The sequence below is a fragment of the Mobula hypostoma genome, chromosome 6 (genome assembly GCF_963921235.1).
Source record: "Mobula hypostoma chromosome 6, sMobHyp1.1, whole genome shotgun sequence".
In the NCBI taxonomy this organism is placed as follows: domain Eukaryota; kingdom Metazoa; phylum Chordata; class Chondrichthyes; order Myliobatiformes; family Myliobatidae; genus Mobula; species Mobula hypostoma.
The window spans coordinates 33,054,449-33,074,019 of record NC_086102.1 but is presented as its reverse complement, the minus strand read 5'-3'; the positions used below and the strand labels follow the sequence as shown (position 1 = coordinate 33,074,019).

General features: G+C 40.2%; 2 protein-coding genes across 6 annotated transcripts in view; one reads left to right on the top strand and one right to left on the bottom strand.

Annotated features, from left to right (window-relative positions):
- The window catches only part of cmss1 (cms1 ribosomal small subunit homolog), a 129,695-nt gene that overhangs the window by 54,723 nt on the left and 55,401 nt on the right, over positions 1–19,571 (bottom strand). For 2 of the 4 annotated variants that reach the window (XM_063050521.1, XM_063050522.1), the window contains exons 2-3: positions 8,866–8,979; positions 7,718–7,763 (exon numbers count right to left, since the gene is read on the bottom strand). The gene's annotated coding sequence lies outside the window, so the exon portion shown is untranslated. Of the gene's footprint in view, positions 1–7,717; positions 7,764–8,865; positions 8,983–19,571 lie in introns of those variants that run through there. The other 2 variants (XM_063050520.1, XM_063050524.1) reach the window with 2 other exon arrangements.
- The window catches only part of filip1l (filamin A interacting protein 1-like), a 215,418-nt gene continuing 204,719 nt past the window's right edge, over positions 8,873–19,571 (top strand). The window contains exon 1 of one of the 2 annotated variants that reach the window (XM_063050513.1): positions 8,873–9,011. The gene's annotated coding sequence lies outside the window, so the exon portion shown is untranslated. The remainder of the gene's footprint in view (positions 9,012–19,571) is intronic. The other variant, XM_063050515.1, reaches the window with a different exon arrangement.

Below are 19,571 nucleotides of genomic sequence, written 5' to 3'. Positions count from 1 at the left end.
TGAGGTCTTAAATAACTTAATTTTAAAAAAACATCTGTTTTTATGTCTTGTATGCCATCTGAGAGAACTATTCTGCATGACTGGCTGGTCATTCTGTTTGACCATCTGCTTGATGTTTGTTGACGGGTACTAAAAATTGCCTAGAACTACAATCTCACATTCAACATCAGGATGGGTGAAATCCATGACACAGAGATCTGACAATGCAGATCACACTGATCTGAGCTGCACAAGCTCAACTATTGCCTGCTCTCGAAGTCCATTCTTAAGAGGATCAGTCAACCTATAGCACTTATGCCATGCTTACTTTCTGTCAAATCTGAAAAACTGCTGCTTTTGAATGTATTAGTAAAAACTAAAACATTTAAGTCATAAAACTTCTTAAAAATTAAAAACTTGAAGCATTTGAGAAAAAAAAATCAGACACAATCAAATGCATTTAACCTCACTTAATCAAATAAAGGGAAAAGGAGAATATCTTCTACTTGGCATTCTCCCCAAAGCCATTTCTTCCTGTTAAGACTGTTGAATTTTTACCAGGTTAAGTGCAAGGAAATCTATGAAGATTTGTTCTGTCCCAGCGACCAACAAATAGCTAAGTAGAATTCAAAGCTTACTCTTAGCTCAGGAGCGCTGTGCTTTTACTTAGCTATCTGGGTAAAAGAAAACAATTCTGAGTAGAATTACTTGCTGTTACCCACAAAACTGGGTGGAAGTTTGAGGCTCTGAACTAACTTGGGAACTTTGCCTGAGCAGAACTGCCTGCTTTTAAGTGAAGGATTAGTGGATTGTTTTGTTCAAGATACAGGCTATTTTAACTGTTAATGGAAGCTTTAATATAGCTTTACTCTGCCACTGATTGAAAAGTGAGACCACAGCTAATATCAGTAACACAGTCTCTGAAACTGAAACCATAGTTACAGTGGAAACAACATTCATGGAATAATTATATGCATGTTTGTCAGTGCCTTGCAGTAAGCCTGATAAATTTCATCCAAGCATTTACTGTGTAATTTGTAGCTTACACTGCTATGCGATGTAATGCTGCCAGGATTAAATGCAATTTCCTCATCTCCTCAAGAACAAAATGTATATTAATTGCATAAATCCTATTGTATCCTTAATAGGAGTAAGAGGGCTAAGAGTTCAAGAGTGGTAGGTCTTGGACCTTGCTGAAAGAAATGCCATGATGGTTGCTTCCCAAGTGCTTGTGTTGAGGGTGGCTTAAGGCAGCTGCAGAACATCCTCAGTAGGGAGAGTGAGCAGCCTGAGGCTGTACCAATTACATAGATAGAAATGAGGAAGAGGTGCTGTGCAATGTTAGGAAAGAAGCTAAAAAGCAGAACTATGAAGCTGGTAATCTCTGAATTACTCCCGGTACTACATGCTCGTCAGGGCAGGAATAGAAAGATAGAACAGATGAATGAGTGGCTGAGGAACTGATACGGGGGCAGAGATTCAGGCACTTGGATCATTGTAACCTCTTCTGAGGCAGGAGTGACCTGAGGGGCGGGTTACACTTTAAACTGGGGGGCGGGGGAGAGAAACAATATACTGGCTGGAATGTTCACTAATGTTGCTTACGTGGGTTTAAACCAGTTTGGCAGGGGGTTAGGAACCAGCACACCAGGTCAGAAAGTGGAGGGATTGAGAGGAAGGTAGATGTCATGACCCGTAAGGAGTGACGTAACAGACACAATGGAATGAAAGGGTTGAAGTATATTTTAATGCTAGGAGTATTATGGATAAGGATAATGAACTTAAAGAGTATGGATCAGTTAATAGATTTATGATGCTGGAACTTGGTTAAGAAAGGGACATTATCTACAGCTATATTAAAACTAGGATTTGTGATTACTGTTTCCTAACTGTTCTTGCACTGAAAGGTCAGTCATCTGGCCAGGCTCAGTATCCACCACCAGGTCCAGTATGGCCCCTCATCCTGTTGGACTATCTACATAAGCACCCAACAAATTATGCCCATTCTAATGTTCTTGCACTAAGGAGATGCCAGTCTATATTAGAGAAATTCAATTCACCCACTACAACAACCCTGTTGTCTTCACATCTTTTCCTAATCTGCCTATGTATCTGCTCCCCAGTGTCCTGGAGGCTACTGGGGTGTCTGTAGTATAATCCCATCAGAGTGATCCCGACCTTTCTTATTTTTCAGTTCTACCCAAGGTGCGTAATGGTAGTGTAGCAGTTAGCACAATGCTATTACAGCTTGGGGATGGAGTTCAGAGTTCAGAGTTCAATTCCGGCATCCTCGGTAAGGAAGCTTGTATGTTCCTTCCAGTGTGCATGTGGGTTTTCCCTGGGGGGCTCTGCTTTCCTCTCACAGTCTAAAGACATACTAGTTATAGGTTAATTGATATTGTAAATTGTCCTGTGATTAGGCTAGGATTAAATTGTTGGTTTGCTGGGCGATGCTATTCAAAAGACTGAAAGGGCCTAACACGTGCTAAATCTCTAAATAAATAGAGACTTGGGGGATGAACCCTCCATTATGTCCCACTCAGTGCAGCTGTGACATTGTTCCCGATTAACAATGCAAACCCCCACCCCCTCACCTACGCCCTTCTCTGACATTCCAAAAACATTGAAACCTTTGACCAATATCTTTTTGCGCTCTCTAGCCACAGATGAGGTCCCAGAGGACTGGCAAGTACCTAATGTTGTTCTTTTATTCAAGAAGAGAAATCGGGATAATCCTGGAAAGTACAGACTGGAGAGTCTCACATCCATGGTAGAGCAGTCACTGGACAGGAATCTTAAGGATAGGGTTTATGAACATTTGGAAAACAATAGCCTAATTAGGGACAGTTAACATGTCGTTACACAGGGCAAGTCATGTTTTACTAACTTGATTTGAGGAGGTCATGAAAGTGATTGATGAAGGCAGCTCTAAGGATGTTCTCTACATGTATTTCAGTAAGGTGTTTGATAAGGTCCCTCGTGGGAGATTTATCCAGAAGATTAAGATACTAGGGATCCACAATGAATTAGCCATTTAGATTCAAAACTGGCTTGCCCATAAAGGGTAGTGGTTGGTTGGAATTACTCTGGCTGAAGGTCCATGATTTGTGGTGTTCTGCAAGGATCTGTACTGGGACCTTTGTCCTGAATGAAAAGGTAGAAGGGTGAGTTAGTATTTTTGAAGACAATATGAAAAGCACTGGTTTAATGGATAGTGTAGAAGACTGACAAAGGATACAATGGGATATAGATCTGTTACAGATATGGGTTGAGAAATGGCAGATGGAGTTTATCCTGGATAAATTCAATATCAGGTTGGCTGTCTGTGACGAGCGGTATCCCAAGGCCTCTCCGCTGGGTCTGCTACTTTCACGTTATACATTAATGATCTGGATGATGGAATTGATGGCTTTGCAGCCAAGTCTGTGGATGATGTGGAGTACTGTGTCCAGTTCTGGTCGCCTCACTATAGGAAGGATGTGGAAGCATTGGAAAGGGTACAGAGGAGATTTACCAGGATGCTGCCTGGTTTAGGGAGTATGCATTATGATCAGAGATTAAGGGAGCTAAGGCTTTACTCTTTGGAGAGAAGGAGGATGAGAGGAGACATGATGGAGGTGCACAAGATAATAAGAGGAATAGATAGAGTGGATAGCCAGCGCCTCTTCCTCAGGGCACCACTGCTCAAAACAAGAGGACATGGCTATAAGGTAAGGGGTGGGAAGTTCAAGGGGGATATTAGAGGAAGGTTTTTTACTCAGAGAGTGGTTGGTGCGTGGAATGCACTCCCTGAGTCATTGGTGGAGGCAGATACACTAGTGAAGTTTAAGAGACTACTAGACAGGTATATGGAGGAAGTTAAGGTGGGGGGTTATATGGGAGGCAGGGTTTAAGGGTCGGCACAACACTGTGGGCCGAAGGGCCTGCAATGTACTGTACTATTCTATGTTCTATGTTCTATGATACAAAGACAGGTAGAGGGGCAGATAGTGTTGAGGAAGCAGGGAACCTACAGAAGGATACAGAAGGACTTGGACAGATGAGAAAATTGGGCAAATAAGTGGCAGTTGGAATATAGTGTAGATAAGTGTATGGTCATGCACTTTGGTAGAAGGAATTATGGCTTAGACTTTTTTTCCAAACAGGGAACAAATTCAAAAAATGGAGGTGTAAAGGGACTGGGGAGTCCGAGTGCAGGATTCTCTAAAGGTCAACTTGCTGGTCGAGTTTGTCATGAGGAAGGCAAATACAGTATTAGCATTTATTTTAAGAGGACAAAAATATAACAGCAAGGACATAATACTGAGATGTTATAAGGCATTGGTCAGACCACATATGGAGTATTGTGAGCAGTTTTGGGCAGCATACCTCAGGAAGGATGCACTGGTATTGGAAATGGTCCCAAGGAGGTTCACAAGAATGATCACAGGAATAAAAGGGTTCATGTACAAGAAACATTTGTTTGATAGCTTTTACTTGTACTCACTGGAGTTTAGAAGAATGATGGGGATCTCGATGAAATCTGCTGAATACTGAAAGGCTGAGATACAGTGAACATGGAGAGGACGTTTTCAATAGTGGGAGAGTCTATAACCAGAGGGTGCAGCCTTTAGACCAGAGATGAGGAGAAATTTCTTTCACCAGAGGGTGATAAATCTGTGGAATTCATTGCCACGTACGGCTGTGGAGCCCGTCAGTAGTATATTTAAAGTGGAGATTGATAGGTTCTTCATTAGGAAGGATTCATGGAACATAGAAAACTACAAAACATTACAGGCCCTTCGGCCCACAAGGTTGTGACAAACATGTAATTTACTCTAGAAACTGCCTAGAATTTCCCTAATGCATAGCCATCTATTTTTCTGAGCTCCATGTTCTAAGAGACTCTTAAAAGACCCTATTTTATCTGCCTCCACCACTTTCGCCAGCAGTGCATTCCATGCACCCACCACTCTCTGTGTGGAAAACTTACCCCTGACATCTCCTCTGTACCTACTTCCAAGCACCTTAAAACTATGCCCCCTTATGCTAGCTGCTTCAGCCCTGGGAAAAAGCCTCTGACTATCCACACGATCAATGCCTTTCATCATCTTATACACCTCTATAAGGTCACCTCTCATCCTCCATTGCTCCAAAGAGAAAAGGCCAAGTTCACTCAACCTATTCTCATAAAGCACACTCTCCAATCCAGGTGTCATCCTTGTAAATCTCCTCTGCACTCTCTCTATAGTATCCACATCCTTCCTGTAGTGAGGTGATCAGAACTGAACACAGTACTCAAAGTGGGGTCTAACTAAGGTCTTATGTGGCTGTAGCATTACCTCACGGCTCTTGAACTCGATCTCACAGTTGATGAAGGCCAACACACAATACACTTCTTAACAATACTGCCAACCTGAGCAGCAGCTTTGAGTGTCCTATGGACAAGGACCCCAAGATTTCTCTGATCCTCCACACTGCCAAGAGTCTTACCATCAGTACCATATTCTGTCTTCAAATTTGACCTAGTAAAGTGAATGACTTCACACTTACCTGGGTTGAACTCCATCTGCCACTTCACAGCCCAGTTTTGCATCTTATCAATGTCCCTCTGTAACCTCTGACAACCCTCCAGCCTATCCACAACACCCCCAACCTTTGTGTCATCAGGAAATTTACTAACCCACCCTTCTACTTCCTCATCCAGGTCATTTATAAAAATCACAGACAGGAAGGATCCCAGAACAGATCCCTGAGGCACACCACTGGTCACTGAACTCCATGCGGGATAGGAACCATCTACAACCACCCTTTGCCTTCTGTGGGCAAGCCAATTCTGAACCAACAAAGCAAGGTTTCCTCAGATTCTTTGTCTCCTTACTTTCTGAATGAGCCTTGCATGGAGAACCTTACCAAATGCTTTACTGAAATCCGTATACACTACATCCACTGTTCTACCTTCATCAAGGTGTTTTGTTACTTGCTCAAAGAATTCTATCAGTCTCGGAAGGCACGACCTGCCCTTGACAAAGCTATGCTGGCTATCCCTAATCAGATTATGTCCCTCCAAATGTTCATAAATCCTGCCTCTCAGGATCTTCTCCAACAACTTACCCACCACTGAAATAAGACTCTCTGGTCTATAATTTCCTGGGCTATCTCTACTCCCTTTCTTGAACAAGGGAACAACATTTGCAACCTTCCAGTCCTCTGGTACTTCTCCCATCCTATAGATGATGCAAAGATCATCGCCAAATGTTCAACAATCTCCTCCCTCACTTCCCACAGTAGCCTGGGGTATATCTTGTCTGGTCCTGGTGACTTATCTAACTTAATGGTTTTCAAAAGCTCCAGCACATCCTCTTTCTTAATGTCTATATGCTCAAGCGTTTCAGTCCCCACAATTGCCAAGATCTTCTTCCCTGCTGAATACGGAAGCAAAGTATTCATTAAGTACCTCCGCTACCGCCTCCGACTCCATGCACATGTATGGTCCTATTCTCACATGGCTCGTCTTCTGCTCTTCACATACTTGTAGAATGCCTTGGGTTTACCTTAATCCTGCTTGCCAAGGCCTTCTGATGGCCCCTTTTGGCTCTCCTAATTTCACTCCTAAGCTCCTTTCTGGCAGCCTTGTAATTTTCTAGAACTCTATCAGTACCTATAGTTCCTTGAACCTTTCATAAGCTTTTCTTTTCTTCTTAACTGTTCTGCATTTCCCTGAGAATATCTGCTCACAATTAATGCTCCCATGCTCCTGCCTAATAGCATTATATTTCCCCCTACCTCAATTAATCAAAGGAAGAAGGCAAGTAAATGGGGTTGAAAGGAAAAAAAATCAGCCATGAATGATGAATAGGGCAGACTTAATGGACCGATTGGCCCAATCCATCTCCTGTGTCTGATGTTCTTACAGTTTAAGTGAGAAGTGTAACACGTTGGGATTTCAAATGTAAAGAAACAGTACACTGTTAATGACAAGAACCCTAAGAGTGCTGATGTACAGAAAGATCGTGGGGTCTAAGTCTTTACACCCTGCAAGTGGCTGCACAAGTTGATCATGTGGGAAAGAAGGCAAGAGGCATGCTTGCCATTTTTAGTCAACGAACTGAGTTCAAGAGTTGGGAAGTTATAAAACTCCAGTTAGGTCGCCTCTGGAGTATTGTATTCTATTACAGGAAGGATATGGAGGCTTTGGAGAAGATGCAGAAGAATTTTACCAGGATGCTGCCTGAATTAGAGAGCAGGTACTTTAGGGACAGACTGGACAAACTTGGGTTGCTTTCTCCGGAGCAGTGGAGGCTGACAGGAGATCTGATTAAGACTGTGAGATGGATAGATAGACAGCTATTTCCCAGGGTTGGAATGTGTAATATTAGAGGAAGGGAAAGGGGGTAAGTTCAAAGGAGATGTCTAGCCCAATTTTTTTAAAACAGTGAACGGTGGGTGCCAGGAATGCGCTGCCTGGAGTGGTGGTGGAGGCAAATATAATTAGACATTCAACAGGCTTTATATAGGCCCATGAATGTGTAAGGAATGTAAAGGTATGGACATTGCCTAAGAAGAAAGGGTTAGTTTAGCTGGACATTTGATGAGTAAGTTATCTAGTTTGATGTAAATTGTGAGCCATAGGGACTGTTCTATGCTGTATTCTATGTCTACACAATCTTCTTTGCCTGTTGTATAATTTTAATGCTTAAATAAATTAAAATAGCTGCTTGCAAAAATAAAACCTGAGGTATTTATAATGGATGCTTACCTCTGCTGTTCACTCCAGCAGCTGATGCCCAAAAAGACCTAAGGTACTGAGAGAGGAGGTCATTACATTAATAAATACCCTACAGTTGCAGAATTTAATATCAGCTACAAAATTACATTGAAAATATTTGGAACAATAATTTGGATGAAGAAGGAATTGTATTGTTAAACACCTAAGCTCCAAATCTTTCTGCAAAATCAGGGAGATTTAAGAAACATAGTCTGTAAATTAACTATGAAATAATACCACATTCTCGGTTTGCAAAAATGTGAAGCACAGAAAAGGATGGTGTACTCCATGAAATGTTATACATTTATACATAAATGTACTCTTTATCTGAACAGCACCATATTCTACTTGCTGATTTTATGCATGAGCAGGAAAAAAGGAAGTATACCAAAGGAATAGATGACAATGATTAATAACTCCAGGTTATATATTTTTAAAAAATCTACCTTTGCATTTCAATTCAAACATTCTGCAACAGAGTAATATCATTCACTTTAAGGATTATTTCGTACTTGATCATTTATTGAGATTATAAACTTAACACTAAACTACACTTTTTCGTATGGAAGCATACTCTCATCTGTGTCTTAAGGTTTCTTTATTAAAAAAAGAGTAATTTTTGATAAGTCAACAAATTTTACTTTTTAATATTATTCAAACTGTGAAAAATTGACTAAGCATATTCAAGCTAAGATATCTATTGAAATTATATTTTTGAAGAGATTTTTGATAAATAGTATATGTTAATAAAAGTATAACTAGCATAAAATGTGTTCTATTTGACTTCATTAGCAACAGTCAATGTGTATCACATATGTATAAACATATGGTTAGCTCTTTCTAAGCCCTGAAGCCTTGTCTAGTTACATCTCTCGGTGGAGAGACTAGGTCAGCTTTCTGACAGAGCCATCTGCCTTTATTGTGCATAGCTCCACCGAACGTAGTGGATAAATATAGAGGCTCTTTCGAGTCATGCCAGGTCCTCTCACTGTCCAACTCAACAGGCACGGATCACTGTATATTTCTCATCTTCTTAAAGCAGTGAAATAAACCTATGTTCAGACTATTCAACTTGCAGCGAAGTCTTCAATGAAAACTGGATTAAGAAAAGGAAGCTGGTATAAATGTCCGATACTCACAATTTTCTTTTCTGAAGACTGGATATTTTTGATACGATGGACTTACTACAAAAGGACTGTGGATTTTGCGTCAAATTTGCGACGTAGGTCCAGGTGAGGAGAAGAAATTTCAACCTGCAGTCCAATAGGAAACCCATTACATTGTGGTGAGTATTATTTCTTTCATAGTCTTTTTACTTACAAAATGTTAATGCATTAGCATAAACATCTATTATTTATATTCTTAGCATGATTAAGCATAAAAACAAGATTTCAAAGAACAAAAATACCAACGTTAATCTTTCGTAATTTCAAAACAACAGCATTACATCTTACATATATATATATCTTATTGAACAAAAGGTCAACATTGAAATAAAGGCTATTTTTCTGAAAGCATTCTTGTATATGTCAACTGAACTATTGTGTTGGGAGATGAATGTAGCATTTCTTGCCTCTAAGGACATTCCCACAAGATAGATTAATATTTCTCACTGATAAGATCTGGGTTCAGTGTATTTTAAGAAAGATATGATAAGGAATTGAAGTGAATTGATAGGTGAGATGGCCCATAATTTCTCTTGCCTCAAGTATTTTACTATGGAAGTTGAACATAGTGCAGGTGGGATTTCTGCCTAGTAATGAGTATGAAAATATTTTAAACTAATATGAAACTCACTGAAAAATGTGACTTAGAAATTATACCTATAGTGACTGAAATTGTGTTATGAATACTTTCTGCAACCATTTTAAAAAGTTACTTAATTTTAATTTACCGAGTGAAATGCTCATTCTCCATTGTCTACCTGTTGCTTTTGATGACTTTCCATCACTCCTATATTATTTTTTTACGAAAAAACATTCAGGAGACATCAAGTCATGATTACTATATTCAAATATTTAATGATAAAGACTAGTAACATGTAAAATTTCCAAACTGATAAAGCTCTATGAGAAAAGTGATGACAATCAAGTTGGACATAGCATTTTTCTGTCTACCTAGACATTTACTTAACACAAAGTTGCAGGATGAATAGAAGATACAGTACATGGTACTGGATTCTGAAAAAGTGACCAATAAAGGCAGATATTTGATTATCCAATTACTGTATTTCACTTTTTTGCAATGCTCGGCATTTATCGGGTGGCACAATGTTTCTGAAATCAATATTCAGGTGAAGTTTAGCAGGGTTTTAGAATTTGTGTACAACATGTAACAAAGCTTCCAGCTATTTATAAAGGTATGTCTTGTGTCAAAGGAAGTATGCATGACAATTAGAATTAGAATCAGAATCAGGTTTATTATCACTGGCATGTGACGTGAAATTTGTTAACTTTGCAGCAGCAGTTCAATGCAATACATAATCTAGCAGAGAGAGGAAAATAAAAATAATAGTAATAAATAATAAACGTATAAATCAATTACATATATTGAATAGATTTTTTAAAAAATGTGCAAAAACAGAAATACTGTATACAGAGTATTAAAAAAAAGTGAGGTAGTATCCAAAGCTTCAATGTCCGTTTTGGAATCAGATGGCAGAGGGGAAGAAGCTGTTCCTGAATTGCTGAGTGTGTGCCTTCAGGCTTCTGTAGCTCCTACCTGATGGTAACAGTGAGAAAAGGGCATGGCCTGGGTGCTGGAGGTCCTTAATAATGGACACTGCCTTTCTGAGAAACCACTCCCTAAAGACGTCCTGCGTACTTTGTAGGCCATTGCCCAAGATGGAGCTGACTAGATTTACAACCTTCTGCAGCTTCTTTCGGTCCTGTGCAGTAGCCCCTTCATACCAGACAGTGACTCAGCCTGTCAGAATGCTCTACACAGTACAACTATATAAGTTTTTGAGGGTATGTGTTGACATGCCAAATCTCTTCAAACTCCTAATAAAGTATAGCCGCTGTCTTGCCTTCTTTATGACTACATTGATATGTTGGGACCAGGTTAGATCCTCAGAGATCTTGACACCCAGGAACTTGAAGCTGCTCACTCTCTCCACTTCTGATCTCTCTATGAGGATCGGTATGTGTTCCTTCATCTTACCCTTCCTGAAGCCCACAATCAATTCTTTCATCTTACTGACGTTGAGTGCCAGGTTGTTGCTGTGGCACCATTCCACTAGTTGGCATATCTCACTCCTGTATGCCCTCTCATCACCACCTGAGATTCTACCAACAATGGTTGTATCGTCAGCATATTTGTAGATGGTATCTGAGCTATGCCTAGCCATGAAGTCATGTGTATACAGAGAGTAGAGTAGTGGGCTAAGCACACACCCCTGAGGTGTGCCAGTGTTGATCATCAGCAAGGAGGATATGTTATCACTCATCAGCACAGACTGTGGTCCTCCGGTTAGGAAGTCAAGGATCCAATTGCAGAGGGAGGTACAGAGGCCCAGGTTCTGCAACTTCTCAATCAGGATTGTGGGAATGATGGTATTAAATGCTGAGCTATAGTCGATGAACAACATCCTGACATAGGTGTTTGTGTTGTCCAGGTGGTCTAAAGCTGTTTAGAGAGCCATTGAGATTGCATCTGTCATTGACCTATTGTGGTGATAGGCGAATTGCAATGGGTCCAGGTCCTTGCTGAGGCAGGAGTTCAGTCTAGTCATAACCAACCTCTCAAAATAGTCATTAAGGCAGCCCACATTATTCTTCTTTGGCACTGGTATAATTGTTGCCTTTTTGAAGCAAGTGGGAACTTGCTTCATGAGGGTAAATGGATAACATCTCCCAATCTTTCAGCTTATTGATACTTTTTTTAATATTGTCAACAGATAGACCTCATTCTAAGTTACTTTATCAATATTAAAATTCATGTTAACAATGATATTCCTGGGTTGAGGACAGGATCAGAAAATTATGTTAGTTAAAATGAAGGAAATTGGGCAATCAATTTGCTCTGTTGGTACAGCATTAGCCTGGTCAATATTAATTTGCTGAGACACAGGTTATGTGCTAACCAATGGTGAAACAGAAATGAGCTTTGATCAATTTATTGCAGTAGCACATGCCGTGGATAAAGGTGAACTAGTAGAGGGGCTGTACCTAGATTCATAATAGGCATGTGACAAGGTGTGATATCAAAGGTTATTTGGACATACTAGCAAGAACTGATTTGCTGGCTAAGTAGAAACAAAAAATAACTATGAATATATCTTTTACTGGATGACAAGACATGTCACAGGGATCAGTACTGGAATTTCAACATTTTACAATTGATGGCACAGAAAATTTGTTAGTGACACAAAGCTAGGAAGGAAATTAAGTCGTGAATTGAGCATATGTGTCCAACAAAAGGATATTATAAGTTAGGTGAGTGGGCAGTAATTTGGCAAGTTATATATAATGTGGGAAATATTTTGGCTTAAAAATAAAACCAAAGAAGTAAGTGAGCTAAAATGGTGAGAGACTGCAGCGCTTTGAGACTAAGAGGACGATCAAGAGTATACACCACTGCAAGTAATTAGGAATGATGGAAGCAGTGCAGAAAAGATTTATTCAAGTAATAAAGTTCAAAATAATTTTACTATCAAAGTACATATATTTCACCATATGTCACCCGAGATTCATTTTCCTGTGGGCATACTCAGCAAATCTATAGAATAGTAACTATAACAGGATCAATGAAAGATCAACCAGAGTACAGAAGACAACAAACTGTGCAAATGCAAATGTAACTGAACAGCAATAAGTAACGAGAACATGAAATAGTGAGGTAAAGAGTCGTCAAACTGAGATTATTGGTTGTGGGATATCTCAATGGATGGGCAAGTGAGTGTAGTTATCCCCTTTTGGTCAAGAGCCGGATAGTTGAGGGGTAGTAACTGTTTCTGAGTCTGGTGGTGGTGATCTCTGACGATGGATGCTACTTTCCCACTATAGCGTTTCATGTAGATGTGCTCAATAGTTGGGAGGGGTTTAACAGTGATGCTCTGGGCCGAATCCACTACCTTTTGTAGGATTCATAGGTTGCCCTCTGAGGAAAGACTGGACTGATTAGGCTTGAAATAGCTGAGATTTGGAAGAGTAAGAGGGTACTTAACACAGTCGACGTGGAGAGGATGTGTTTTCTTGGAGGAGAATCTTGTTGGTCACTGTTTAAAAATAAAGGGTTGCTCTCAGAGCATTCTTTAGGAACTCTCTTCCTCAAAGGATGGTGAAAGCAAAGTCTGGGACTACTTGAAGGCAAAGGTAGATGGGTGCTCGATAAACATGGGCGTGAAAAATTATTACGGTTAAATAGGAATGAGAAGTCGAGGTAACAGTTAGATTAAGTATGATCTTATTAAATGCTGGAGCAGGCTTAAGGGGCTGAGTAGCCTACTCCTCCTCCAAATGTATATGTTTGTTTGTCCAACTATAGTCAACAATTCTCTTTTGTAATTGCTTTGAAAAGCAAGAACTCTGAATATGCAGCAAAATGAAGAGTCTTTCTGCTGAGTGCTCTAATCCATTCTATCCCGGTGACCGAGAACAGTCCTTTATCCTTCAGAAATATTACTTAATATTCAAACATTTACATTCCCAGACTCCCAGTGGTAATGAGATGATTAATTGCAGCTCTACATCACCAAAATAAATTGAACATATTTTTCCAGAGCAACACTGAAATAAAACAAGGAAACACTGAAAGGAAAGAAATCAAAAAAACTGGGAAATGCAATACCTGCAATATATTATGTTTCATTTTATCACAAGAATGCTAATTTATTTCACAACAAAACAGTTATTTACTTGAAATGTTATGTTTTATGCTACCAGGACCTGTACTTTATATAATAATAAAATGGGTTGAAAGATCTGAAAAGATGTTTTCCATCGCATAATTAAGGATATCAAATGTGCACTTAAGCCTTAGCTAAATATATTATAAACTAAATAACGTCTACTTCTGTAATAGTTGTGGATTAACATACACGATTGAGCTTTCACATGTCATGAACCTGTATAAGCATGCTTCCTTTGGGGCCAATCACTTCCATGAATGTAAGTGTTGTGATGTGGTTTTGTCCTAAATAAATCAATCACCTCGTGCACGTCAAATATATCGGGCAGTAACACAGCATGATGATAAATGCACTGGGCATTTGCTGAAGGGATATGATACGTTTCTGAGCAGTTGCCAACTCCTCATGGCCTTGCAAGCTGAACCACGGTATCTAAATGTACTACATTTTGTTCCATGTTTTTTCTCTCCTTTAAGACTTCCACTGCTCTCATACTTCCTCTTTCAGCTGCAAGGCTGGCCAGCTGGGCCACAATTATCTGCACAGCCAAAATCAATTCTGCTTTATTAGTAAATTGGGAGAAAAACTAATGCAGGCTGGTCTCATGAAATCGTAGGTATTAAAGATGTAATGGCCACAAAATTGGGTGGTATGTGCAACATAATTCAAAGTCTGACATTAATTTATGATTTACAATTTCCTCTTTAACTTATGTAAAATTTAAGTCAGATAGCAACAGAAATAATAGGTGAGATAATGCAGCATAGCAGTATTTACCTGGGTAAAAATACAGAAGAGTACACATCAGGAACAGAACTGGCCCTTCAGCACACTATCTCTGCACGAAACACAATATCCAATTAAACTAAATCTTCTGCCTGTACAGGATCCATATCCAATCAGAATCAGGTTTATTATCTCCGGCATATGTTGTGAAATTTGTTGTTTTACAGGCCCCAGTACAGTACAATAAATAAAATATACTATAAATTACGACACGGAATATATGTAAAAAAATTACATAAGTAGTGCACGGAGAGAGCAGAAATAGTAAGCACATGCAAAATGCTGGAGGAGCTCAGCTTGTGATTGCAAAAATAGTGACAAAGTGTTCAGAACCAGAATCAGGTTTAAAGTCGTCAGTATATGTTTGTGAAACTTGTTGCCATGGGTTCATTGTACGTTCAGAAATCTGATAGCAGAGGAGAAAGAGCTGTTCCTAAAACATTATGTGTATACCTTCAGGCCCCTGTACTAACCCGCCCCCCCCACCCTCAAAGATAGTAATGTGAAGAGGATATGTCCTGGGTGGTGGAGGTCCTTAATAATGGATGCTGCCTTTTTGATGCATCATGTTTTGACGATGTCCTTGATGCTGGGAATACCATTCATGATGGTACTGGGTGAGTTTACAACTCCCTGCGGCCTTTTCTGATCCTGTGCACTGGCACCTCATGTCAAGACGGTAATACAGTCTATATAGTTAGAATGCTCTCCATGATACACGTGGAGAAATTTGCTGGAGTCTTTGGTGGTATACCAAGTTTCCTCAAGCTCCTTAAGAAATATAGCCTTTGGCATGCCCTCTTCATAACTGCATCAAAATATTGGGCCCAAGATGATATCTTCAGAAATGCTGACACCCATGATTGTGAATCTGATCACCCTTTCCACTGCTGACCTCACGATAAGGACTGGTCTGCATTCCCTCGACTTCCCCTTCCTGAAGTCCAATTCCTTGGTCTTACTGACGTTGAGTGCAAGGTTGTTGTTGTGCCAGCCAATCTATCTCTCTCCTGTACTCCTCCTCGTCACCATCTGAGATTCTGCCATTAACAGTTGTGCCATTGGTAAATGTATAGATAGCATTTCCAGTAGGTTCCAGGTGATTGCTTAGGCAGGAGTTAATTCTAGCCATGATCAACCTCTTACACCATTTTATCACAGTAGATCTGAGTGCAAATGTGTGATAGTCACTGAGGCAACTCACCCAACTGTAGTTCCTACTGCAGTAGTGGGAGATTGAAAATGTCCTTGAACACTCCAGCCTGTTGGATGGCACAGGTTTTCAGTGCCCTACCAGGACACCATCAATCTACATATTCACACGTTTAGCTAACAGCTTCTTAAGCACTACTATTCTATCTGTTTCCACCACTATTCCTGATCGCCAGCTCCCGAGACCCATAAAACTATGAATGAAAAAAAGATCCCTGTAAGAGGAAGAGGAGGGGGATTCTTTTTCTAAATCGGAAGGAGAAATTGATATTCATCCCATCAGGTGGAGGCTACTCAGATGGAATATAAGGTGTTGCTCCTCTACCCTGAGGGTGGCCTCATCTTGGCACAAGAGGCGGACATGAACCAACATGTCAGAACGGAAATGGGAATTGGTAATAAACTGTTTGGCCACCAGGAAGTTCCACTTTTGGCAGAGGGAGCAGAGGTGCTCAACAAAGTAGCCCCCAAATTTATAAAGGGCATCACCAATGTAGAGGAGGCCACATTGGGAGCACCGGACACAATAAACAACACCAGCAGATTAGTAACTGGGCCTTGAATGGAGATGACAGAAGAGGTGTATGGCCAGGTGTAACACTTAGGCCATTTGCAGGGATAAGTACCGAGAGTGAGATTAGTGGGGAGGGATGGACGGACAAGGAAATTGCAAAGGGAGTGATCCCTGCAGAAGGTGGGGAGGGGGCGTTAAATGGGAAGAGAGATAAAGATATGTTTAGTGGTAGGATCCCTTTTGAGATGGTGGATGTTGTGGAGGATGAACCGATGGATGGAGAGACAAATGGGGTGATAGGTAAGGACAAGCGGAACTCTATCACTATTAAAGCAGCTGGAAGATGGGGTGAGTGAGGATGTTCGGGAAATAGACGAGATGCAGGTGAAGGCAGCATAAATAGTGGAGGAAAGGAAACCCCATTCTTTGTGGAAGGAGGACACTTCTGATGTCCTGAAATGGAAAGACACGTCCTGGGAACAGATACAGCAGAGGCGAAGGAACTGAGAAAAGGGTATAGCATTTTTACTGGAGATAGGTTGGGAAGAGGTATAGTCAAGATAACAGTGGGAATCAGTAGATTTATAAAAGATGTTGGCTGACAGTTTGTCTCCAGAGATAGAGACAGAGAGATTGAGAAAGGGATAGGAGGTGTCAACAGGTGGACCAAGTGAATTTAAGGGCAGGGTGGAAGTTAGATGCAAAGTTGATGAAAATGAAGTTGATGAAAGTGCATGAAGCAGCACCAATTCAGTCATCAATGAGGCGGAGGAAGAGTTGGAGAGCATTACTGGGGAAGGCTTGGAACATGGACTGTTCCACATATCAATGAAAAGGCAGGCATAGCTGGGGCCCATGCGAGTTCAGTGGCTGCTCTTTGAGTTTGGAGAAATTTGGAAGGAGTCAAAGGAAAAATTGTTGAGGACCAGTTCTGCCAGATGGAGGAGGGTGGTGGTGGAGGGGAATTGGTTGGTTCTTTTGTCTAAAAAGAAGCGGAGAGCTTTGAAGCCTCTTGATGGGGGACAGAAGTCTATAGGGACTGTATATCCATGGTGAAAATGAGGCGGTCAGGGCCAGGGAATTGAAAGTTCCTGAGGAGATTGAGGGTAAGGACTGAACCAAGGGAGATGGAATGGAATCAAAGTATGAGAACAGGAGCAGGCAGAGGTAATAGGCCTAAATGGACAATCCGGTTTATGGATCTTGGGTAGGAGGCAGAAGTGAGCTGGGCGGTGTAAGGGAATTATGAACGGTGGCAGTGGATGGGAGTTCTCCAGAGTTGATGAGGTCTGTGATGGTGTCGGAGACAGTTTTCTAATGGTTTGGAGCAGGGTCCTCTTCGAGGGGTAGGTTTGAGGAGGTGTCTGAGAGTTGCCGTCTGGGCTCAGCAAGGAAGCAGTCAGTACGCCACACTACAACAGCACCCCCTTTGTCTGCTGGTTTGATGGTAAGGTTGGGATTGGTGCGGAGAGAGTAGAGGAGAAGGTTCCAGGAGAAGTTGAGACGGTTGATGTCTTGTCAGCACTTCAAGAGGAAAAGATCCAGAGCAGGCAGAGAACCAGGGTGGGGTGTCCTTACTCTTATGTCATTGCCCCGACCAATGAAGGCAAGCATGCCACATGCCTCCTTTACCACCCTACCTACTTGTGTGGCCACTCTCAGGGAGCTATGGACTTGGATCCCAATGCTATTATCAATGCTATTATCACCTTACCACTTACTGTATACTTCCCAAACTGTGATAACGTACACTTGCTGGATAAAGCTTCAGCTGTCATTTCTCTGCCCCTATCTGTAACCGAGGCACTGTTTTTAACTACACTATTATTCCTTCCTTACATTTGTTATCATTTTACTTTATTTTGAAAAAAACATATTTAAAATACTAACAGTAATTCAAACACCATCTTTCAAAGCTTTATACTTCAAGGCAACAGTTGAAAACTGAGTTTAATTTTCTATCTGTTTTTAGTTATTCATATAGTGTGTGCAAATCTGACATGAGAAAGTCTGCAGCTAGCTTTAGATAACAGCCTTCTTAAATTCTGAATGCCTTGTAAGGACAATTCAAAGTTAAGATTGGTCTTATTAAGGTTAGTCTATTTCTGGTTTGACTCAGTAAGGAAGACAGATTTCTCTCTCTGAATTTTTGATTTTTTACAACAATTTACATATACCAGCTCTTAATACTTTCAAATTTAATTAATTAATAAAATTTGAACTATGAACAATTACAGTGGAATCTGAAGATAGAACTGATTATTATGCCAGGCCTCCAATTTGTCAGTAAATTAATCTTCATCAATTTAAATCAATCCACTATAAGCCATTTCTTCCACTGACTCACTATTATCTCAAAATTATCTCAAGAAAGTACAGGAGTTGTGATGTAATGTTTAAGTTCAAGTTTAAATTTATGTTCATCTGCTACAACCAAAGGAAACAATGTTTCTCCAGACCACGATTCACCCACAATACATATATCACAAACAACACATAAAACAAAACATCACCACGAATAAACTAATAAAATATTATTCTAAATGCATGTGAAGTGTGCAGCACAGGAAAACATTAAACAGTACCGGAAATAGCTCGCTGTCCTATTTATGTTGTATAAGATGTTAATGAGATGAAATTTGGAATATTGTGTGCAGTTCTAGTTACCTACCTGCAGAAAAGATGTCAATAAGATTGAAAGAGTACAGAGAAAATTTACAAGGATGTCGCCAGAGAACTTGAGTTATAGAGAGTGAGTTATGAATAGGTTATGACTTTATTCCTGAAGCATGAGAAAATGAGGAAGAGCCATTTGGATTTGATAGAGGTATACAAAATTATGAGGGATATAGATGGGAAAAGACAAGCAGGCTTTTTCTACTGAGGTAGGGTGAAACTAGAACTAAAGGTGAGAGGTTAAGGGTGAAAGGAGAAATATCTAGGGGGGAACCTGGAGGCGAATTTTTCACTCAGATTGTGGTGTGAGTGTGGAATGAACTGCCAGAGGAAGTGATGGATACTGGTTCAATTTCAATATTTAAAAGTTCACATTTCATACACTTTCATACAACCTCGTGTACATCTTTGTACATTTTCAATTACCCTCTTATTCTTTTGTAGTCAGCCTGGTTCCCAATTATTTATAACCTGAGGCTCATCCACACTGCCTTTTCAGCTTTATCTACCTCTGTATCTCTGGATTTTTGGATGTATTTGGCCTATCTTGATCATTCCATGTCAAGTGAAGTTTACTGTCATTTAACCACATACTGTATGTGTATAGAACATATATAATGTATATAGAAAGGAGATAATGTTGTTTTGAACCATGGTGTAAAACACATAACATACATAACACACAATAACTTATGAAGGTAAGAATAAATAAATAACAGAAGTGTATTAAAGCTAAATATTGTAAAGTACAGAACAGATTAACCAGTGACATTTCAAATACGATGCGGCTGGGAGTTCAGAAGCCT